At 37.8% G+C, this 22,013-nt stretch overlaps 1 protein-coding gene across 1 annotated transcript in view; it reads left to right on the top strand.

The window, feature by feature from the left end:
- Positions 1-22,013, top strand: part of LOC115223813 — a 201,092-nt gene that overhangs the window by 142,882 nt on the left and 36,197 nt on the right. The gene's annotated exons all lie outside the window — the stretch shown is intronic.

The raw sequence follows: 22,013 nt of genomic DNA, 5'->3' as shown, positions 1-22,013 counted from the left end.
ATTCAATCCCACTGCATGGCACCTATTTTAGTGGGTTTGGCTGATGAAAGCTGAAAGAAGTGCATCATATATATATATATATATATATAACTTATAAATAAGGGCAAACGAAAAAAATTTCAAATGCCAAATATGCCGAAATTAGACACATTGTCCATAACCATATAATTTATCACGATAAGCAGGCTACTCGAAAAAGGTTGACAGAAATCTCTAAAAATTTCTGTTATTACCATATCGGACCGATTTCAGGGTTAGTTCATAAGAACCCTCCCTTCGTCAGTGATAAATGCGGCAAAAGAAATAAATGAAATACTTACTCATACCCATGGAAGAAGCAAACACTAAGTCATGAGCACAACTAAGTACCCCAAATATATATATATATATATATATATAATAATAATAAATATTAGGGAATAAATCCAAACTTACAGGGAAAAATCAGATTTAGGATTGAATCCAATTTATAGTAAAATAATATATTATATAAATTAGAGACAAAACCATGACTGATGATGCATTGTAGCATCAAATTGTTTTTCATACTTGAGGAATGGTTTTGTCTCTAATTTATATAATATATATATATATATATATATATATATTTATGTGTGTATATATATATATATATTATATATATATATATGTATGTATATGTATAATTTTATATACACACGTGTGTATGAAAGTGAAAGAAGTGGTGTTGTCAGTTTCACCTATCAACAAACCAGTGGGGCACTTTGTGCCATCAAAGTCATGTGGAATTGGTGATCACTTTCTTGAAAAACAGGTATGGATAAGCATCAGAAAGACCATGCAACTGTAAGACAAGGCCTCAGATATCATATTTGACCAACCTATGCAAACATAAAAACAAACAGGCATAAATGAGTGAATGATATGTATGTGTATCTAGTTGAGATGACAAAGGACTGAGATTCCTGGTGCCTTGATGTACTCAAGAAGGTCTGTACTCTACAGCAGAAGTGTTAAGTCTTGCCTCCCTGGTGAAGAGGATTGGCCTGCAAAATTCCCCAGCATGCTCTGTAAGGTGGTTGGTGTTAGGAAGAGCATCTAGCCGTAGAAGCCCAGCCAAATCAGACTTGAACTTAGTGCAGCTCTGGTCAAACCATCCAACCTATGCCAACATGGGCAACAGATGTTAAATGATGATGATGATGATATATAGATCAAAGACAGAAAATAGAATTTATGAGGTTCTTTATTCAAAGTCACTACAATTGTTTTGATACATTCTCTCACCCGTAGTTCATAGGTGAGATGTTATGCAGTCAATTATCTTACATGATAAATGACTCTTTAAACAAGTTCCATGCTATATCCATCAGGTAGCCAATAACTGGACAAGCTTTGCACAGCATTTGACAACAATTTTACCTGACCCTCACTTAACTATATGTACGTATGTATGTGTGTGTGTGCGTTCTCTCTTATCTAAGAAGGCATAAGCATACGTATGTGTGTGTGTGTATATATATATATATATACACTAGCAGTATCGCCCGGCGTTGCTCGGGCTTGTAAGGGAAATAACTATATAAGCATTTTTAGAGATGTAAAGTATAATAGCCATCTCAATATGGCTAACCACAAAGGGGGGTGTTACTGTAGCTTTTTACGTTCTGAGATTTAATAATACATTTTTAGAGAGTTACTTCCCTTATATAATAGCAAAAAAAATGCATTAAAAATGGGAAAAAATTGTGGTAAATTTTTTTTTAAATCGTTGACTCATCGTAGACGTGCGCTAATACCCAGAAGGGCTCGATATGGATCACAACTATAAAATACCCACTTTTGGTTACACTGCACTGCAAAATGTAGGAGTAGTTAGGAATCTAAATCGTAGGAGACAGACACACAACTTCACTTTTATATATAAAGATAATGTGTGTAGTGTCCAGAATAAAATAGCTACAATAATTTTTCAAATGTATAAAAGCAAAAATCCTGACAAAATAGAAAATAAATATTTTATATATCATTTTAATGCTAAAGGGACTTTTGAATCATGCCTTTACATACTCTCTCTGTCTGTCTGTCTCTCTCTCTCTCTCTCACACACACACACATGAAATGAGGAGCTAAATATGCATTGAGAATTCTTTTAACTCGCTTTAATTTCCACACTGCTTGCTTCAGACTGTTGGCACGGCTCACACGCAATGATTTATATTTCACCTGAAAAATTAAAAGGAAACTGTTTTTATTGTTATATTTCGGAATGGTCATTTTGCCAGTTTACCCAGCATGCTCTGTATTTTTTAAAATTTAATATATTCTAGATGCAAAAGAAAAGAAACAGAAAAATTTAAGAGAAAGGTTTCATAAGTCATTAAAATACTTAAAAGGATATGATATAAGGTGGAGAACTTTTGCCAAAATGAAATCATTTAAATATATGTGTGTATATATGTATATATAGAAATATACATATGTGTATATATATATATATATATATATGAATGAGTATATTATATATATATATATATATAATATATATATATATATATATATATATTGACACTTTATTTCATGTTGCTCCAGTTCACTCACCTGTAGAAATGAGTTGTGACGTCACTGGTGCCAAGTGGCATCGACCTTTGCCTTTCCCCTGGATAACATCAAGGACATAGAGAGGGGAGGCTAGTATCCATAGGCAACTGCTGCTTTTCCATGAACAACCTGGCCTGGACTTGTGCTTCAGAGGGTTACTTTCTAGGTACAATCCTATGGTCATTCATGACTAAAGGGGATCTTTACTCCTTTTACTGTTTTTATATATATATATATATATATATATATTCTTTTACTTTTACTCTTTTACTTGTTTCAGTCATTTGACTGCGGCCATGCTGGAGCACCGCCTTTTGAAAGAGTACAGCAGGGATCACCACCATCCCCTGCCGGAGCCTCGTGGAGCTTTTAGGTGTTTTTCGCTCAATAAACACACACAATGCCCAGTCTGGGAATCGAAACCGCGAGTCCGCTGCCCTAACCACTGGGCCATTGCGCCTACATAAGAATGAGTTGACAAATGCAAAAGGCATTCAACATATTTAGCATTGGTTACAAGTATTATTATTTAAAACAGTTTGATTCGACTCCAAGTGACTTAAAGTTGTATGATCTTCTGACAGAAACCCATCTCTTTCAGGCTTAAATTACAGAATTCAGTAATCTAAACCTAAATGAGATGGGTTTCTGTCAGAAGCCTGTGAAACTTTAACCAAACTGTTTTAAATAATAATAATAATAATAATAATAATAATAAATGTGGCATCTCAACGCGACTACAGTACCAGTGATTGTAGGATCTCTAGGAATGATAAAAAATAGGTACTGAAATCTATTAGAAAATGATACCAGGCATACCATTCCTACAGGAAGTGCAAGAAATCGTGTTAACTGGAATGGTTCATGTACTGAGAAAAGCATTATCGCTGTGAAAACAACATCCATTCGTGAATTTATTTATATATTAATTTTTTTTAATACATATTTTACCTGTGAATTTGCGTGTGTAATCTAGGAATGCATACAATGAGCTTCTCTGCCCTAGGTGTACGGAAAACACTCGACGAGAAACGGAAGAAAATTTTAAGAAAGAAGGAAAAATAATAATCATCATCATCATCATCATCACCATTTAGCGTCCGCTTTCCATGCTAGCATGCGTTGGACGGTTCAACTGGGGTCTGTGAAGCCAGAAGGCTGCATCAGGCCCAGTCTGATCTGGCAGTGTTTCTATGGCTGGATGCCCTTCCTAACGAAATAATAATAATAATAATGATCCTTTCTATTAATGGCACAAGGCCTGAAATTTTGGGGGAGGGGACTAGTCGTAAATGATTCTGCCAGCTCACTGCCTTAACAATAATAATAATGATGATGATTTCAGATTTTACTACAAGGGCAGCAATTTTAGTGGGGAGGGGATGAATTGATTACATTGACCCCAGTGTTCAACTGGTACTTATTTTATTGACCTCAGTGGAATTTGAACTCAGAATGTAAAGACAGGTGAAATACCTATTTCTTTACTACCCACAAGGGGCTAAGCACAGAGAGGACAAACAAGGACATACAAATGGATTAAGTCAATTATATCGACCTCACTGCATAACTGGTACTTATTTAATCGACCCTGAAAGGATGAAAGGCAAAGTCGACCTCAGCAGAATTTGAACTCAGAACGTAGTGGCAGATGAAATACCGGTAAGCATTTCATCCAGCATGCTAATGATTCTGCCAGCTCGCCACCTTTAATAATAATAATAATAATAATAATGATAATAATAATAATATTAAACAACCAAGTATCAAAGCCTATAATGTGTGGAAAGAGATCCTGTGAGACCGCTGACAACAGGCTGGTTTCCACTCTCACAGAATCTACCAGAACAAACAAGACTAAGCATTCTGAGAAATAAAAAAACAAATAATACTGGTAATAATAATAATCCTTTCTACTAAGAACCCAAGGCCTGAAATTTTGGGGGAGGGGACTAGTCGTAAATGATTCTGCCAGCTCACTGCCTTAACAATAATAATAATGATGATGATTTCAGATTTTACTACAAGGGCAGCAATTTTAGTGGGGAGGGGATGAATTGATTACATTGACCCCAGTGTTCAACTGGTACTTATTTTATTGACCTCAGTGGAATTTGAACTCAGAATGTAAAGACAGGTGAAATACCTATTTCTTTACTACCCACAAGGGGCTAAGCACAGAGAGGACAAACAAGGACATACAAATGGATTAAGTCAATTATATCGACCTCACTGCATAACTGGTACTTATTTAATCGACCCTGAAAGGATGAAAGGCAAAGTCGACCTCAGCAGAATTTGAACTCAGAATGTAGTGGCAGATGAAATACCGGTAAGCATTTCATCCAGCATGCTAATGATTCTGCCAGCTCGCCACCTTTAATAATAATAATAATAATAATAATGATAATAATAATAATATTAAACAACCAAGTATCAAAGCCTATAATGTGTGGAAAGAGATCCTGTGAGACCGCTGACAACAGGCTGGTTTCCACTCTCACAGAATCTACCAGAACAAACAAGACTAAGCATTCTGAGAAATAAAAAAACAAATAATACTGGTAATAATAATAATCCTTTCTACTAAGAACCCAAGGCCTGAAATTTTGGGGAAGAGGTATAGTTGATTACATCGACTCTGGTGTTTCACTGGTACTTAATTTATCGACCCAAAAGGATGAAAGGCAAAGTCAACCTCAGCAGAATTTGAACTCAGGACATAAAGAAAGATGAAATACCACTAAGCACTTCACCTGGCAATAAAAAAAAAATAATAATAATAATAACAATAATAATATATAGTGATTGCTATTTTTTACAGATGAAGACCATCCCTTCAATTAGAAAATACTATCATGAAATCTTGTATGACTAGCCAGTCCGGCTTAGGACAAAAAGACCCTACTGCAGATGTTATGAGCTTTTTCAGGCAGAAACGTGAAATGTGTCAGGAATTGATGTCTAGTACACTTTATAAAGTGTCCACTTCATGTATATATGTATATTTACATACATATAATGGTAGTGCCCCAGCATGGCAACAGCCTCAAGGCTGGAACATATAAAAGAATAAAAGACTATATATATTTACATATATAGGCACAGGCATGGCTGTGTGGTAAGAAGTTTGCTTCCCAACCACATGGTTCCTGGTTCAGGCCTTGTGAGTGGCTTTGGTAGACGGAAACTGAAAGAAGCCCATTGTATGTATATATATTTATATACCTCTAGATCTCCTGCTGGTTATTCTAATCATATGTCCATAGTACCAGAGCTATCACCTCTCAATGCAGAATGTAAATAAATGATAGAAAGGATTCTAGAAGTTTTCTCCCTTAGATTAGAGATCGCTTTCCACTCATACATTGTTCGCTTTCCAGACATTTCTACATTACTGCATGTACTTTATATGCACTTTCTGACAAGTTGTGGTGCACCTGAGCACTGTATACAATAATTTCATTATATAAATGAATAATAATAAACAAGAGTGGCTTTATTTGGGCAGCTTCAAGTGGCATAAAATTGACATACATGTGTTGTCATGTAGATTCATATCATAGAGGATGTTAAGAGTTAAAGACATTTTCTTAATAACATTCCTGAGTAAGCATCAAGAGAAGTTTGGTTGACTTGATTGGGTACTTACTAACAAAAGCAGAATATTGGTTTGGTGATTTTCAGAAGCAGTGTACTCTACATAGTTTCAACCTGAATATCTCAGTGAAGATAGATCATCATCATCATCATTTAACATCTGTTTTCCATGCTGGTATGGGTTGAATAGTTTGACAGGTGTTGGCGAGCCAGAGAGCTGCACCAGGTTCCAGTTGTGTTTTCGCAAGGTTTCTATGGCTGGGTACCCTTCCTAGTGCCAACCACCTTACAGAATGCACTAGGTGTTTCTTATGTGGCATCAGCACAGGTACTATTTATGCAGCACCAGCATAGGTGCTATCTACCTGACACTGGCACAGGTGCTCCCTACCTGACATTGGCACAGGTACTTCCTACCTGACATTGGCACAGGTGCTTCCTACCTGACATTGGCACATGTGCTTCCTACCTTGGCACCAGCACAGGTTCTTCCTACCTGACATTGGCACAGGTGCTTCCTACCTGACATTGGCACAGGTGCTTTCTACCTGACATTGGCACAGGTGCTTCCTACCTGACTTTGGCACAGGTGCTTTTTATGTGGCACCAGTACTCTCAAGCTTGCAAGACAAGGACCTCTTGGTTGAGAGAGGAAATGGGGAACATAACCATAAAGGACATGCCTGTATGTGTGGATGGCCACAATTTTACTAACTTGTAATTAAGAACTACAGGTTAAACAGTTCACCACTGCAGACAGCAAGAGCACTGTATTGTTTATGGTTGAGTGTATGGCAGTGGAGACCGCCAGTGTTCTTGGACCCCTGGACCATATCCACACTCACTGCTAGATGAGCAGGTGTATGCAGAGATGGCTATCCACAAGTGCATGCCTCGTGAGTCAAAGTGGCTGTTTCCAACACATTTCCTCCGTCATCCTCTGGGGTAGCCCTGATTCCCATTTTGTCTGCTGGGACCATGAGGTGGTCTGAATTACAGGAAATTGTACATTCCACTCCTTAATGTAAAGTTACTCCGTATAAACAACTTTGAACTGTCGTCCAAATGTATGTATGTATGCTTATAAACAGTATTCATCATTATCATCATCATCGTTTAACATCCATCTTCCATGCATGCATGGGTAGGATGGTTCACAGGAGCTGGCCAAGTAGAAAAGTACCCTATGCTGCTCTGATTTGGCAGGGTTTTTATGGCTTCCTAACACTAACCACTCTGCAGTGTGAACTCAGTGCTTTTTACATGACACTAGCACAGGTGAGGTCAGTTTTGGCATGACTTTTACAGCTGGATGCCCTTCTAAATGCCAACCACTTTACAGTGTGGACTGGATGCTTTTTACATCTCACAAGGATGAAAGGTTAGAGGGTGACAAAGAGACAGAGGAGGAGGTGGTCCAGTATCAGATGATGAACGATTAGAGTGTGGCAGAGAAATAGCTGTCATTATTACAATCACTTCAATATCATTGAAATCTCAAAGCTACAAGATAATGCATGATTAATTCAAAATGATCTGAATAAATGAACATTACATTTGACAGAGTAATATGAATGTCTCGGGGTTAAACTTCTCCACTTACAAAAATATTTTGCCCTTATAATTTTGACTTTTATTACATTCTTTTATTTTTTCACTGGTTTCAGCCAGAGGCCAGGGCCATGCTGGAGCACTGCCTTTCAAAAAAAGTTGCCAGCTGGCATCTGTTGGAATCGAGCCTATCCCTCTCAGATACTGGCTGAGTGCTCTACCATTAAGCTAAATGGCCCCTGGCTTTACTAGGGTTTTTCTTTTCTGTGATTATATTTTAATACAAAAGACAAAAAGAACCCAAAGCACTTAAGGAAATAACAGTAGTTATGTCTCAGCTGTTCTGATAATACAGGTAAATGTTATCATTAACGACTGACATTACATCATAATTAGTAATTACCAGAGAGCCAAAAGGGAAGCACTTTACGATGTCACAATGTTTTAACAAATTGGACACAATTTTGGTTTTGTGTCTGGTTTTAAGACAAGTGCAGTTGTTCTGTGCTTTTGAAGCTGAGTAAAGTTCTTTACTTGAAAAACAGGTAATGGTTAGTGCCAGGACAGGTATCTGGTTGTAAGACAAAGTCTCAGTGTCTTACAATATATGCCTAATGCATGCTAGCATCGACAAACAGATGTGAAACAAATGTACAAACATGAATATTCTAATGAAAGGTTTACATCCTGAGATTTCCATGGATTCACTGTAACAAAACACAGGAATATAATATATTGAAGAAGAATATGAAGAAAAAAACAATAAGTATGTTTGTTCTGGCTTTGATCTCCCTTCACAGCACCCAGGACAAGTGTCTCCTATATGCCCGCAGGCTGGTCAAAACTTGTAAGCGAAATATGGTAAATGGTAAGTCTGCAGAAGTCTATTGCATTCGTATGTCAATATATCTGTGTATCTCCACATGTTTTTGTGTTGACATCAATTGGGCAGTGATGACATTTGCCGATGTCCTGTATTAACAAAATGTCCACTGGCTGACTATTCAACATACTGATATGTGGAATAAAGGGGAAAGCTGGTAGAATTGTTAGCACACCAGGCAAAATGGTTAGCGTTGTGAGTTTCAATTCTGCCAAGGTCAACTTTGCTTTTCATCCTTTCAGGATCGATAAAATAAGTATCAGTTGAGTAATAGGGGTTGATGTAATTGACTTACTTCCTCCCCCAAAATTGTTGACCTTGTGCCAAAATTGGCAGCGAGCTGGCAGAGTCTTTAGCATACTGGGCAAAATGCGCCTTGGGCAAATGTCTTCTACTATTGCCTCAGGCCAACCAAAGCCTTGTGAGTGGATTTGGTAGATAAAAACTGAAAGAAGCCCATCATATATATATATATATATATATGTGTGTGTGTGTGTCTATGTTTTCCCCAGTGCCAACTCCATTGCTTGACAACTGATGTTGGTGTGTTTATGTCCCCATAACTTGGCTGTTTGGCAAAAGAGACCGATAGAATAATTACTAGGCTCACAAAGAATAAGTCCTGCAGTCAATCGGTTCAACTAAAAAAAAGCAAAAACCTTGAAGGCAGTGCTCCAGCATGGCTGCAATCAAATGATTGAAACAAGTAAAAGAACAACCACACAGCCACATCTGCTTCTATGACTTAATGAAAAGTTCTCACATAAAATCACGGCTAAAAGTTTTAATTTAGATATAAACACTTTCAGAACCAAGCGTTTTGTATCAAATAACCTTAGAGGTGGTTTTAAACAGGTTGGAATTGAAATGGTTGTATGTGTGTGTGTGTGAAGATGCACAAACATATGACCTCACTCTTTTGGATTGAGCTTCCTGGCTTTACAACATACTGCAGTTGGAACGAAGCCAAATATATGGTTAAATAGAGTTTCTTTTAATGCACTGTCGGTCGTAGTAATAGATTTTTATTATAGATTTGTTCATATTTCTTAAATGTCAGTTGATGTTTGCTATTGTAGATGGATGTCTTTGTTGTCTGTATAAATTCTAACGTTGGCCGTGTACAATGTTTCCCTGAATAAAGGCAGTACTTAATGTCGTATAATTAATTGTAGCCTCATGCGTTACTCATCTGACAGCTTATATATATATATATATAAATACACGCAAATATAAATACATATATATATACATACATATATATATATATATTATATATATATATATATATATATAAATAAACACGCACAAATATAAATACATATATATATATTCATATATATATATCATCATCATCGTTTAATGTCCGTTTTCCGCGCTAGCATGAGTTGGACTAATATATATATATACACACACACACACACACACACACATACATATAAATGTGTGTATATATATAGTCAAAGTAGGGTTATGTGGTTGAGAAGTTTGCTTCCAAACAACCCGGTTTCCGGTTCAGTCCTACTTCACAGCACCATGGATAAGTGTTTTCTGCTATTGCCCTGGCCTAACCAAAGTCTTGTGTCTAAATGTGGTAGAGAGAATCTGAATAAGAGCCTGTCACATATATATGTGTATAGAAGGAGGTTCTGAAAAGTTCCTGGCTTTGAGTAAAAGAGAATACAGGAGGATCAGTTAATTAGGATTTTATCCAAACATAATCCCCTCTCAGATTAACATATTGCAGCTGCCCTTTAGTTTTCCTAATCCTTGTAAAAAAAACTCAGAAGGTAGGGCCTCTAACCAGGCCTTTTGTAATACCCTTAAAGCCAGGAACCTTTTAGAACCCCCTCGTGTGTGTGTAAAAAGGTTGAATTTTGATTCATACGTTAATTTGGTGGTTTCCAAAAATGATTTCTAATATTGATTCTTTATATTTTGTTGGTAGTTTACAGGCGTAAATTTGTGAATATGAAAATAACACTTGGATATGGTGTGTTGTGAATTCATGGAAAGAAATCCAATAAAACTCAACAATTTTGATAAAAATGGAGAAGAGAAGTTGTTAAAATATATAAGGGAGTTTTAATTCATACACACGATCGTTTCATACAGAGAAATAGAGATATATCTCTGGACGAAACAATTTTTAACTGAATTGTTGCATTTTATGGGATTTCTTTCCATAAATTCAGAACACATCATATACACATACATACATACATACATACATACATACAAATACATACATACATACATACACACACACACATACATACATACAAATACATACATGCATGCAGGGAAAATGCACAACAGCATTCCTTCCAGCTTAATGTTCAGGGTTCAAATATTTCTAGAGTCGACTTTGCCTTTCATCCTTTCAGAGTTGATAAAATAAGTACCAGTTGAACTCTGGGGTCAATATGATCAACTTATCCCCACCCCCGAAATAGCTGGCCCTGTACCAAAATTTGAAACAATTATTATTATGGCGATGATCATGATGAGTTACTTCCCTCGTTCTTGTACATAAAGATAACCGCTACCTTGCTTTGGTCTCCCTGCCAGGAACACTCTAAGCTAGTTTGGTGGATTATACTAGAAATTATAGAATGTAGGAATCCAATGTGCAATATGATTTAAAATAAAAATTAAAACCGTTTGTGTCTGGAGCAGTGACTGAGTCTAAAGTCGTAATATGTATTTCCACACTAGCAAGGTAGGGATAGTGAAGAGTGGAAGTTTAGCCACATCTCAGTTCTGACTGAGTAGATCTCTAATGAAAGCTGGCATGGTAGTGTGGAAACCACATAGTTTCAGGTTCAATCCTACTATAAGGCATCTTGGGCAATAGTCTTCTACAACTGTGGACTGATCAAACCCTTCTGAGTGAATCTGGTAAATGGAAACTGAAAGAAGCCCATCATATGTGTGTGTGTGTGTGTATATATCAGTGCTTTTCAAACTTTTTGCTGGAGCGGAACCCCAAGGAAACATTCCACTGGCTTGAGGAACCCCTGTGCAATAATTTAATAGTCTTATGCACACATATCTGCACAGGACAATTAAAAATTACTGCCGATTTTAGCAGTTTTGTAACTCCTTGCGGAACCCTTGGACTGTACTGGCAGAACCCTGGTTGAAAACCACTGGTGTATATATATATATATATATATATTCTTTTATTTGTTTAGTCGAGCAAATCGACCCCAGGACATAAATACAACAGCATCAGTTGTCAAGCAATGTTGGGGGGACAAACACACACACACACACACATATATATATATATATACATACATACATATGATGGGCTTCTTTCAGTTTCTGTCTACCAAATCCATTCACAAGGCTTTGGTCAGCCCGAGGCTATAGAAGAAGGCGCTTGCCCAAGGTGTTGCACAGTGGGACTGAACCTGGAACCATGTGGTTGGGAAGCAAGCCATTTACCACACAGCCACTCCTGCACCTATATATGTATATATTTGTGCTTTTGTTTGTCCCCTCCATCACTGCTTGACAACAACTGTTGGTTTGTTTACATCTCTGCAACTTAGCAGTTCACCAAAACGAACTGATAGACTATGTACTAGGCTTCAAAAAAAAAAATAATAAGTATTGGGGTTGATTTGTTTGACTAAGCCCTTGTAAGCGATGCCTCAACATGGCCACTCTCCAATGAGTGAAACGGGCAAAAGATAATGATCACACATGTGTATGTATATATATATATATAGTTTCAGTCATTTGATTATGGCTATGGTGGAGCACTGCTTTTGAAGAATTTTTAATCCAAGGAATTGACTCCAGTACTTTTTGTTCTTTTGTTATTTAAGCCTGATACTTACTTTATTGGTTTTGTTTTGCCAAACCACTAAGTCACAGGGACATAAACATAACAACACTTGTTGTCAAGCAATGGTGAGGGACAAACACAAATACACATATACGATGGTCATCTTTCAGCTTCCGTCTGCCAATTCCACTCACAAGGCTTTAGTTAGCCTAAGGCTATAGTTGAAGACATTTGCCAGGGTGCCATGGGTACCATGCAGTGGAACTGAACCCAGAATCACATGGTTGGGAAGCAAACTTCTTACTACATAGTCATACTCGTACTTATAAATAGGAGGGGCTTTTCTGATAATTTTTCCTCTTTAATAATTAGATGTTAATTAACCATAGGCGCAGGAGTGGCTGTGTGGTAAGTAACTTGCTTACCAACCACATGGTTCCGGGTTCAGTCCCACTGCATAGCACCTTGGGCAAGTGTTTTCTACTATAGCCTCGGGCCAACCAAAGCCTTGTGGGTGGATTTGGTAAACGGAAACTGAAAGAAGCCTGTCGTATATGTGTGTGTGTGTTTGTGTGTCCATGTTTGTCCCCCCAACATCGCTTGACAACTGATGCTGGTGTGTTTACGTCCCTGTAACTTAGCAGTTCGGCAAAAGAGACCGATAGAATAAGTACTAGGCTTACAAAGAATAAGTCCTGAGGTTGATTTGCTTGACTAAAGGCAGTGCTCCAGCATGGCCACAGTCAAATGACTGAAACAAGTAAGAGTAAACCATTAGGTGTTAACATATAATTATTAAAGTGGAATATTTATCAGAAAAGCCAGTCCTATTCATCTTCTGTGTGTGTGTGTGTGCGCGTGCTCGTGTGTGTGTGGTCATTTTATTTCCACTTGCTATGCTGGCATGAGTTGGACAGGTCGTCATGTTTCAATTCATTTTTTCATTGAGAGATGCAACTTCCATGGACTAGTACTTGCCTGCATATACAGCCCTGTATGTACCTGCACCAATCAATGGGAACAGCTTGCGAAGACCTGTTGAGGCAAGTGAAATCGAAATTGAATTCAAAATTGAACCACATCCGATTACTGGCACCCATGCCAACCTCCCTTCATTGGACACTAAACTCTGCTTGCAAAGACCTGTTGGGGCAAGTGAAATCAAAATTGAACCAAATTCGATGACTGGCACCTGTGCCAGTGGAGCACTAACAGCTCCATCCAAGCGGGATCAATGCCAGAGCAGCTGTCTGGCTTCCGTGCCGGTGGGCACGTAAAAACCACCATTTGAGCGTGATCGTTATCAGCATCGACTTACTGGCACTTGTGCCGGTGTCACGTGAACAAAACATTCAAGCGAGGTTGTTGCCAGTGCCGCTGGACTGACTCCTGTGCAGGTGGCACGTAAAAAGCACCATTTTCGAGTGTGGCCGTTGCCAGTACCGCCAGACTGGCCCTCGTGCCAGTGGAACGTAAAAGCACCCACTACACTCTCGGAGTGGTTGGTGTTAGGAAGGGCATCCAGCTGTAGAAACTCTGCCAGATCAGATTGGAGTCTGGTGCAGCCTTCTGGTTTGCCAGTCCTCAGTCAAATCGTTCAACCCATGCTAGCATGGAAAGCGGACGTTAAACGATGATGATGATGATATATATATGCATGTGTGTGTGTATATATGCATGTGCACATTGTTGCTTATGTAATGAAATACTCATGTACACATATATAAATGCACGCATGTCTATTGTAAAATTTTGTGCATCAGACCAAATTTGTCATCAGCCAACAGTAGTTATTATTACTACTGTGCCAGGAAGAGAGAGCTCTGTGACCAACGAAGCTGTGGATGCTAATAAGCTAATAAACCAACCAACACAATGCATGCGTATGAATTAGTGAACAGTTAGAGAATCACAAGGAATAAATCAGCATAAAATATCTGTTATGACTCACAACTCCAGACCACTATCACCAAGAGTGTTCATTTAGATGATGTCAACTTAACTTCAAGAAAATCTGCTAATGTGACTCAATGACTAAAGCACTAGTAAAACACTCTGAGACTAATATCACTTGCTTGCCAATGGTGTTATTTTTTGGAAACAAGTGTAGTCTATAATATAAAGTTGGTCGGTATTTATGACTGTATATTGTTTGTAAAAAGATGAGAAAAGATTGGCTGTTCAGTCCCACTGCGTGACACCTTGGGCAAGTGTCTTCTACTATAGCCTCAAGCTGACCAAAGCCTTGTGAGTGGATTTGGTAGATGGAAACTGAAAGAAGCCCGTTGTATATATATGTATGTATGTGTGTGTGTATATGTTTCTGTCTGTGGTTGTCCCCCCCATCATCGCTTGACGACCGATGCTGGTGTGTTTACGTCCCTGTAACTTAGCGGTTCAGCAAAATAAACTGATAGAATAAGTACTAGGCTTACAAAGAATAAGTTCTGGGGGTCGATTTGCTCGACTAAAGGTGGTGCTCCAGCATGGCCACAGTCAAATGACTGAAACAAGTAAAAGAGTAAATACAGAATGTCCATTTACAATTTGAAGAATAAGGAAATAATAAACACCTTTAAAGACAAATGAAAGGGATTTAAATATTGGTTTCAAATTTTGGCACAAGGCCAGCAATTTTGGGGGAAGGGTGAGTCAGTTACATCAACCCCAGTACTTAACTGGTACTTATTTTATTGCCCCAGACGGATGAAAGGCAAAGTCGACTTCAGTGGAATTTGAACTCAGAACATAAAGATAAGCAAAATGCTGCAAAACATTTTGCCTGATGTGCTAACAATTCTGCTAGGTTGTCACCTTGAAATATTGCAATCATATTAAAACTCTATCCTGCAGTGGTTTAAATATTAAAACAAAGTCCTTATGTTCTGAGTTCAAATTGTGCTGAGGTTGACTTTGCCTTTCATCCTTTTGGAGTTGATAAAGTAAGTACCAGTTGAACACTGGGGTTGAAGTAATCAACTTACCCCTCCCCCTAAATTGCTGGCCTTGTGCAAAAATTAGAAACCAATATCAAAACAAAGTACACATCTTAAAACTTCAATGATATTTATTTAACATGCAAAGAAATTGATTATGGATTTCAACTGTAATAGATCCAATAAATTGCGGAGGTTGTAAAAATAATTTATGGACACCTTGTTGTAGAGAAATGTGTTAAAGACTACATCACAAAAGCTTTTAGGCATGTGGGAAGATGCTATATTCCCCATTACTCTAATGCATGTTGGCATGGAAACACTGATGTAACAACTTTATATATATATGATTTAGTCTGATGAAAACTACAGAGCTAAAATTTTAAATTAACTGTCAGTCTTTTCTTGTTTCTTTATTACTCACAAGGGGCTAAATGTAGAGGGGACAAATAAGGACAGACAAATGGATTAAGTCGATTACATCGACCCCAGTGTGTAACTAATACTTAATTTATTGACCGCCAAAAGGATGAAAGGCAAAGTCAACCTCGGCAGAATTTGAACTCAGAACGTAATGGCAGACGAAATACTGCTAAGCATTTCGCCCGGCGTGCTAATGTTTCTTATTTCTTTATTGCCCACAAGGGGCTAAACGTAGAAGGGACAAACAAGGACAGACAAAGGGATTAAGTCGATTACATCGAGCCCAGTGTGTAACTGGCACTTATTTAATCGACCCCGAAAGGATGAAAGGCAAAGTCGACCTCGGAGGAATTTGAACTCAGAATGTAATGACAGACGAAATACCGCGAAGCATTTTGCCCGGCATGCTAACGTTTCTGCCAGCTCTGGTGAATCTAGCTATAACATCATCATCATCACCCTCATCATCATCATCATTTAATGTCTTCTTTTTCATGCTTGAATGGGTCAGTCAGATGGAATTTGTTGAGGCAGATTTTTCACTGTTACTAACCCTCATCTGTTTCCGAGCAAGTTGTTATTTCCCATAGCCTGACAGGTTTTCCATGGAAGACTGGAAACAAACAACATCATTTGTATGATAAAGCAGGTCATTTGCAGCCATCATATGATGTCAGAACAAGACACACACATGTATGACCAGGGATTACACCTAGAAAGTTGCCCTCCAAGGTACTCATCCAAGCAAGGTTATTTGTGGAAGACCAGCAGTCGCCCATGCATACCAGCCATCTTTCTCCATGGCAATGGTGTTATCCAAGAGAAAGGCAAAGGCCAATACAGCTTGGTACTAATGATGTTGCAACTCATTTCTACAGTTGAATGAACTGGAGCAACATGAAATAAAGTTTCTTGCTCAAGAACACAACACACAGCCCACTCTGGGAATCAAACTCACTACCTCACAACTGCAAGTCTGATGCCCTAACCACTGAACCAGGCATCTTCACACATACCTTTATATATACAAATATATAGATATATATATATATAATTATTAATAATAGTAGGGAATATAAAATTCTAAACTTACAGGGAAAAATTCAATTTAGCAATTCTAAATCAAATTTCACAATATATAATATATGTATATAATTAAGAGAAATAACCTCTATTAAGTAAGTCAATTGATAGTGAAAGATATTATGTATATAATATAATATAGATAATATCTTTCACTATCAATTGAATTACTTAATAGAGGTTATTTCTCTTAATTATATACATACCGATATATATATAATCTCGTCTCTTTGGCCCCAAGGCCATATTTTGTTCGATTGTTCATCCTTGTCCACTGACCTCTGTGTTGTTTTGCTTGTTTTGTTTTGTGTGCTCTTGTCCCTAATTCTCTGCAAGAAAACTTTTTTTGTGGGCACCATCAAATGGAAAACACTCAGTCTTATCGTTAAAGGTGTGAAACTGAATATTACCAATTGCCCAATAACTGATGAAGAATTACAGACCTTCTGTTTGTCTCCCATCTGTTTTTACATTCAATATATGTTATGCCATTTGTTTATACATTTTTTCATTTATATATATATATACTCTTGCTCTTTTACTCTTTTACTTGTTTCATTCATTTGACTGCGGCCATGCTGGAGCACCGCCTTTAGTCAAGCAAATCGACCCCGGGACTTATTCTATCGGTCTCTTTTGCCGAACCGCTAAGTGACGGGGACGTAAACACACCAGCATCGGTTGTCAAGCAATGCTAGGGGGACAAACACAGACACACAAACATATACACACACACTTATATATATATATATATATATATATACATATATACAACAGGCTTCTTTCAGTTTCCGTCTACCAAATCCACTCACAAGGCATTGGTTGGCCCGGGGCTATAGCAGAAGACACTTGCCCAAGATGCCACGCAGTGGGACTGAACTCGGAACCATGTGGTTGGTTAGCAAGCTACTTACCACACAGCCACTCCTGCGCCTATATATATATATATATATATACACATACACACACACACACACACATATATAATGGACTCTCCTGTCGTTAGACAACGTATGATTTGTTCATAGCGATCAAATATTTGTGTAAACATAAGCACACTCCCTCCATCAAATTGACATTACCTGTACAGGTGCAACGGGGTGCCACATGTCAGATGTGAAAATGGTCGCAGAGCAACGTGAAATTAAGTGCTTTGCTCAAGAACACAACACAATGTAACACCTGGTTTGGGAATCTTGAATGTAACATCCTAACCACTAAGCTATGCACCTTCACATACATACACACACACACATACATACATATACAGACACACATATCTATTATATAAAATCCGTTCTGTCTGTATATGTGTTTTCTAGGATCTCAGGCATCCTCCATCTGATTGCGCTCAAATTTGATATGTAGATACCAACAGTATCAGAGCATATATAAGTCTTGAAAAAATTACAGAAGTCAATTCCGGGTGAGAATGCGATCGATAAAGCCATGGGAACGAGCATTTGTATGTGCAAGTACATCAGTTGAAATCTGTCTTTTGCTGGTGTCTCAAAATTTAGGTTAAATCAGTGTTTCTCAAAGGGGAGGCCTATGAGATGGTCGGACAAGTTGTTTTGAGAAAATTTGGTTTAAATATTTGACAACTCAGCATTGTCCATTGGACAGGGCGTGTTTTGCTTGTCTCTTATATAAAATCCGTTCTGCCTGTCTGTGTGTGTGTGTCTTCTAGGATCTCAGGCATCCTCCATCCGATTGTGCTCAAATATGATATGTAGCTACCGATGGTATCAGGGTGTGTGTAAGTCTTGAAAAAATTACAAAAATCGATTGCAGGTGAGAATGTGATCGATAAAGCCGTGAGAACGTGCATTTGTACGCACAAGTACATCAGCACTGTCTATTGGACGGGGGTGTTTTGCTCATACATATATATACATACAATAGGTTTCCTTCAGTTTCTGTCTAACAAATTCATTCACAAGGCTTAGGTCAGCCTGGAGCTATATTAGAAAACACTTGTGCAAGGTGCCAAACAGTGGGACTGAACCCATGATTACATAGTCAGTTTCTTAACCACACAGCTATGCCTGCACCTAACTTGTATAACATTATTCTCGTTGTTCCTATAGTCTGGCTGTTTTTGCCTGGTGTTATACCAGGGGAGGTAATAACTCAAATGGAGAAAAAATATATAATTATATATAAATATGGAGAGAAAGGGGGAAAAGGAGAGACAAAGAAAGGAACAGAAGTAATGAAATCAATGAGAAAATAGAAAGAAAAAAACACAAGAGAAAGAGGGAGAAGGTCTATATTAATTTGTCTTTGTGTGTTTAAATCACAAGCACTCTCAAATGTTTGACCCTTAAGCATTTAAATCGGCCATATCCAGCCCAAATATTAAACCTGTTTTATGTACAGACTGGCCATATTGAACCTCTTACACCTACCCTGCAATGTCAGGATCTTTTCGGTTTGAACGGCAGTTTTTTCTAGCGGTGTCATATGAAATTGTCACCCATAATTATGACCCTAGTATCGATCTATTGCATTTCATTCTGTTTTAGGGTTAGGGTTAGTTAGGAGTGGGAGGAAGGGTATCTTTTTTTCTTCACAAAGGTAAATAAACCCAATGTGTTTCTTAAACAAGGGACATACTCATAGGGCACAGAATGTTTTTTTACCTCAGTAGACGTCAGTGATTGGTTGAAATTGCAGAAATTGAAGAAAAAAAACAACAGATATCTTACAAACTATAGATTTATCTCAATAAAGCCAAGAGAAAAAGATGTTTTATAAACACATTCTACCAGTATACGAAGTTTGTAATTTTTTAGTTACCTAGAAATTATGTTAAAAACTGCCGTTCAAACCGAAAAGATCCCAATGTCATACTAAATATAAACAATCACATCATCGAAATCTCAACACAAAAAGATAATGCATGATTGATTCAAAACAACGTGAATAAAGAAGCATTACATTTGAGAGAGTAATCTGAATATTAAAGGCTTAATGAAACGGTGTCATGAAGATTTATAAATTTATGCATTAAAAGATATGTTGATGGTTTAAGTTAAAGTGAAACAGCCTTAGTTAGCAAATAGCTGTGGTTGTAACATTTTTATCATTTACGTGTTCTAGACCAAATACTGGGACACTGGCTCTTCTGTGTGTGTGTGTGCGCATGTTATTAGCATTCAAATCAGCCATATTCAGCCCAAATATTCTATTTGTTTTTTGTTTAAACTGGCCAGATTCAGCCTTTCACATCTACCCTACAATGTCATTCTAAAAGTAAACAATCACATCATTGAAATCTCAAAGCTATGAGATTAATTCAAAACAAAATGAATAAATAAGTATAGCATTTGACGTCGCCTTACTGGCACTTGTGCCCCGTGCTAGTAGGGTGCTAAGAGCACCATCTAAGCGTGATTGTTGCCAGAGCAGCTAACTAGCTTCTGTGCTGGTGGCACATAAAAGGCATCATTCTAGCGTGATCGTTACCAGCATCGGCTTACTGGCACTTGTGCCGGTGGCACATGAAAAAACATTCGAGCGAGGTTGTTGTCAGTACTGCCTGACTGGCACATACAAGCACCCACTACACTCTCGGAGTGGTTGACATTAGGAAGGGCATCCAGCTGTAGAAACTCTGCCAGATCAAGATTGGAGCCTGGTGCAGCCATCTGGATCGCCAATCCTCAGTCAAATCGTCCAATCCATGCTAGCATGGAAAGTGGACATTAAATGATGATGAACAACGAGCATTTGACAGAGTAATCTGCTAAAATGTTAAATGCTTCTCAGTATTATAAGGATTGACTGATACATATATCGGCAGAAGAAATAGTAGATGTTCAAATCTACTACCTTACACCATGGAATTTCTGCAGGTCCTACTAGTTACAATATAATTTTCTTTTGCAAGAATTTTCATCTGAAACAGATTTTGGTTATATTATTAACCGTTTAGCATTCAGATTATTCTGTCAAATGTAATGCTTATTTATTCACTTTGGTTTTAATTAATCAGTCATTAGCTTGTGGCTTTGAGATGTTAATGATGTGATAGTTTATTTTTTGAATGACATTGTAGGTAGGTGTGAGAGGCCAGATCTGACCAGTTTGAACACAAAAGAGGTAGAATATTTGGGTTGGATATCGCTGGCAGAATTGTTAACAGAATCCTCAGCATGCCAGGCGAAATGCTTAACAACATTTCATCCGTCCTTACATTCTGAATTCAAATTTCACTGAGGTCAGTTCTGCCATTCATTCCTTCAGGATCGATGAAATAAATACCAGTTGGGCACTGGGGGTCAATGTAATCAATTTAACTACTCCTGGATGTGAGTATAAAAACTGCATCCTCTGCCAGGCCATGTCAGGGTAGCAGAGTAAGCTCATCAAACCAATTGGATTTCAAGCTCAAATTCACAGCCTACACATTAGACCATAGTTGCTTGAGAGAACATACTGAAGCCTTCATCCTGCAGTGGACTGAACATGGGCAATCTATGGCTGGTTTAAATGCTGAAGGTTTAAACCCTATAAGCACACTAACCAACTGTTATTTTATATTATATTCCCAAAATGTCTCTCATACCTTCTCAATGTGAACTGCAGCTGTAGTGTTTACAGGCTTTAACATGACCCTTCTTCTAAAATATTACTACATTTACAGTATAACATTTAACCTATTTTCTGTATTTTAAATATTTGTTTACAATTCAGTTAGTTGTTGATTCTTCTCTCTAGTTACCCTTTGCATCCTTACATAATGCAGAGTAGCCATTCATTTCCTCTATAGCGAGACATCTGTGTCTGTCCCTTGATCACGTTTTAGCCCCTCCAGCACCTGTTATAAAGTCACCTCTCTCTCTACTCAACCAAACTCAATCAAGGATCTTTTTCTTTGTCTTGTGAGCTACTTGGCAACTTCACTTGTACTGGTGTTATGAAAAAAAGTACTCAATACACTCTGTAAAGAGGTTGGCTTTAGGAATGGCATCTGGCTGAATAAACCATGCCAAAACAGTCATTGGAGCTCACCTCAGTCCTCCAGTTCATTGGATTCTGTCAAACTATACAACCTATTGTATAGGAGACATAGCATGGAAGACAGATGTTAAATGACAAAGAGGATCATGATCATAATGATCTTGATGATATTTTTACATAAATTCATTCA

The sequence above is a fragment of the Octopus sinensis genome, linkage group LG24, assembly GCF_006345805.1.
Source record: "Octopus sinensis linkage group LG24, ASM634580v1, whole genome shotgun sequence".
NCBI lineage: Eukaryota > Metazoa > Mollusca > Cephalopoda > Octopoda > Octopodidae > Octopus > Octopus sinensis.
This window is presented reverse-complemented; position numbering and strand designations above follow the sequence as displayed.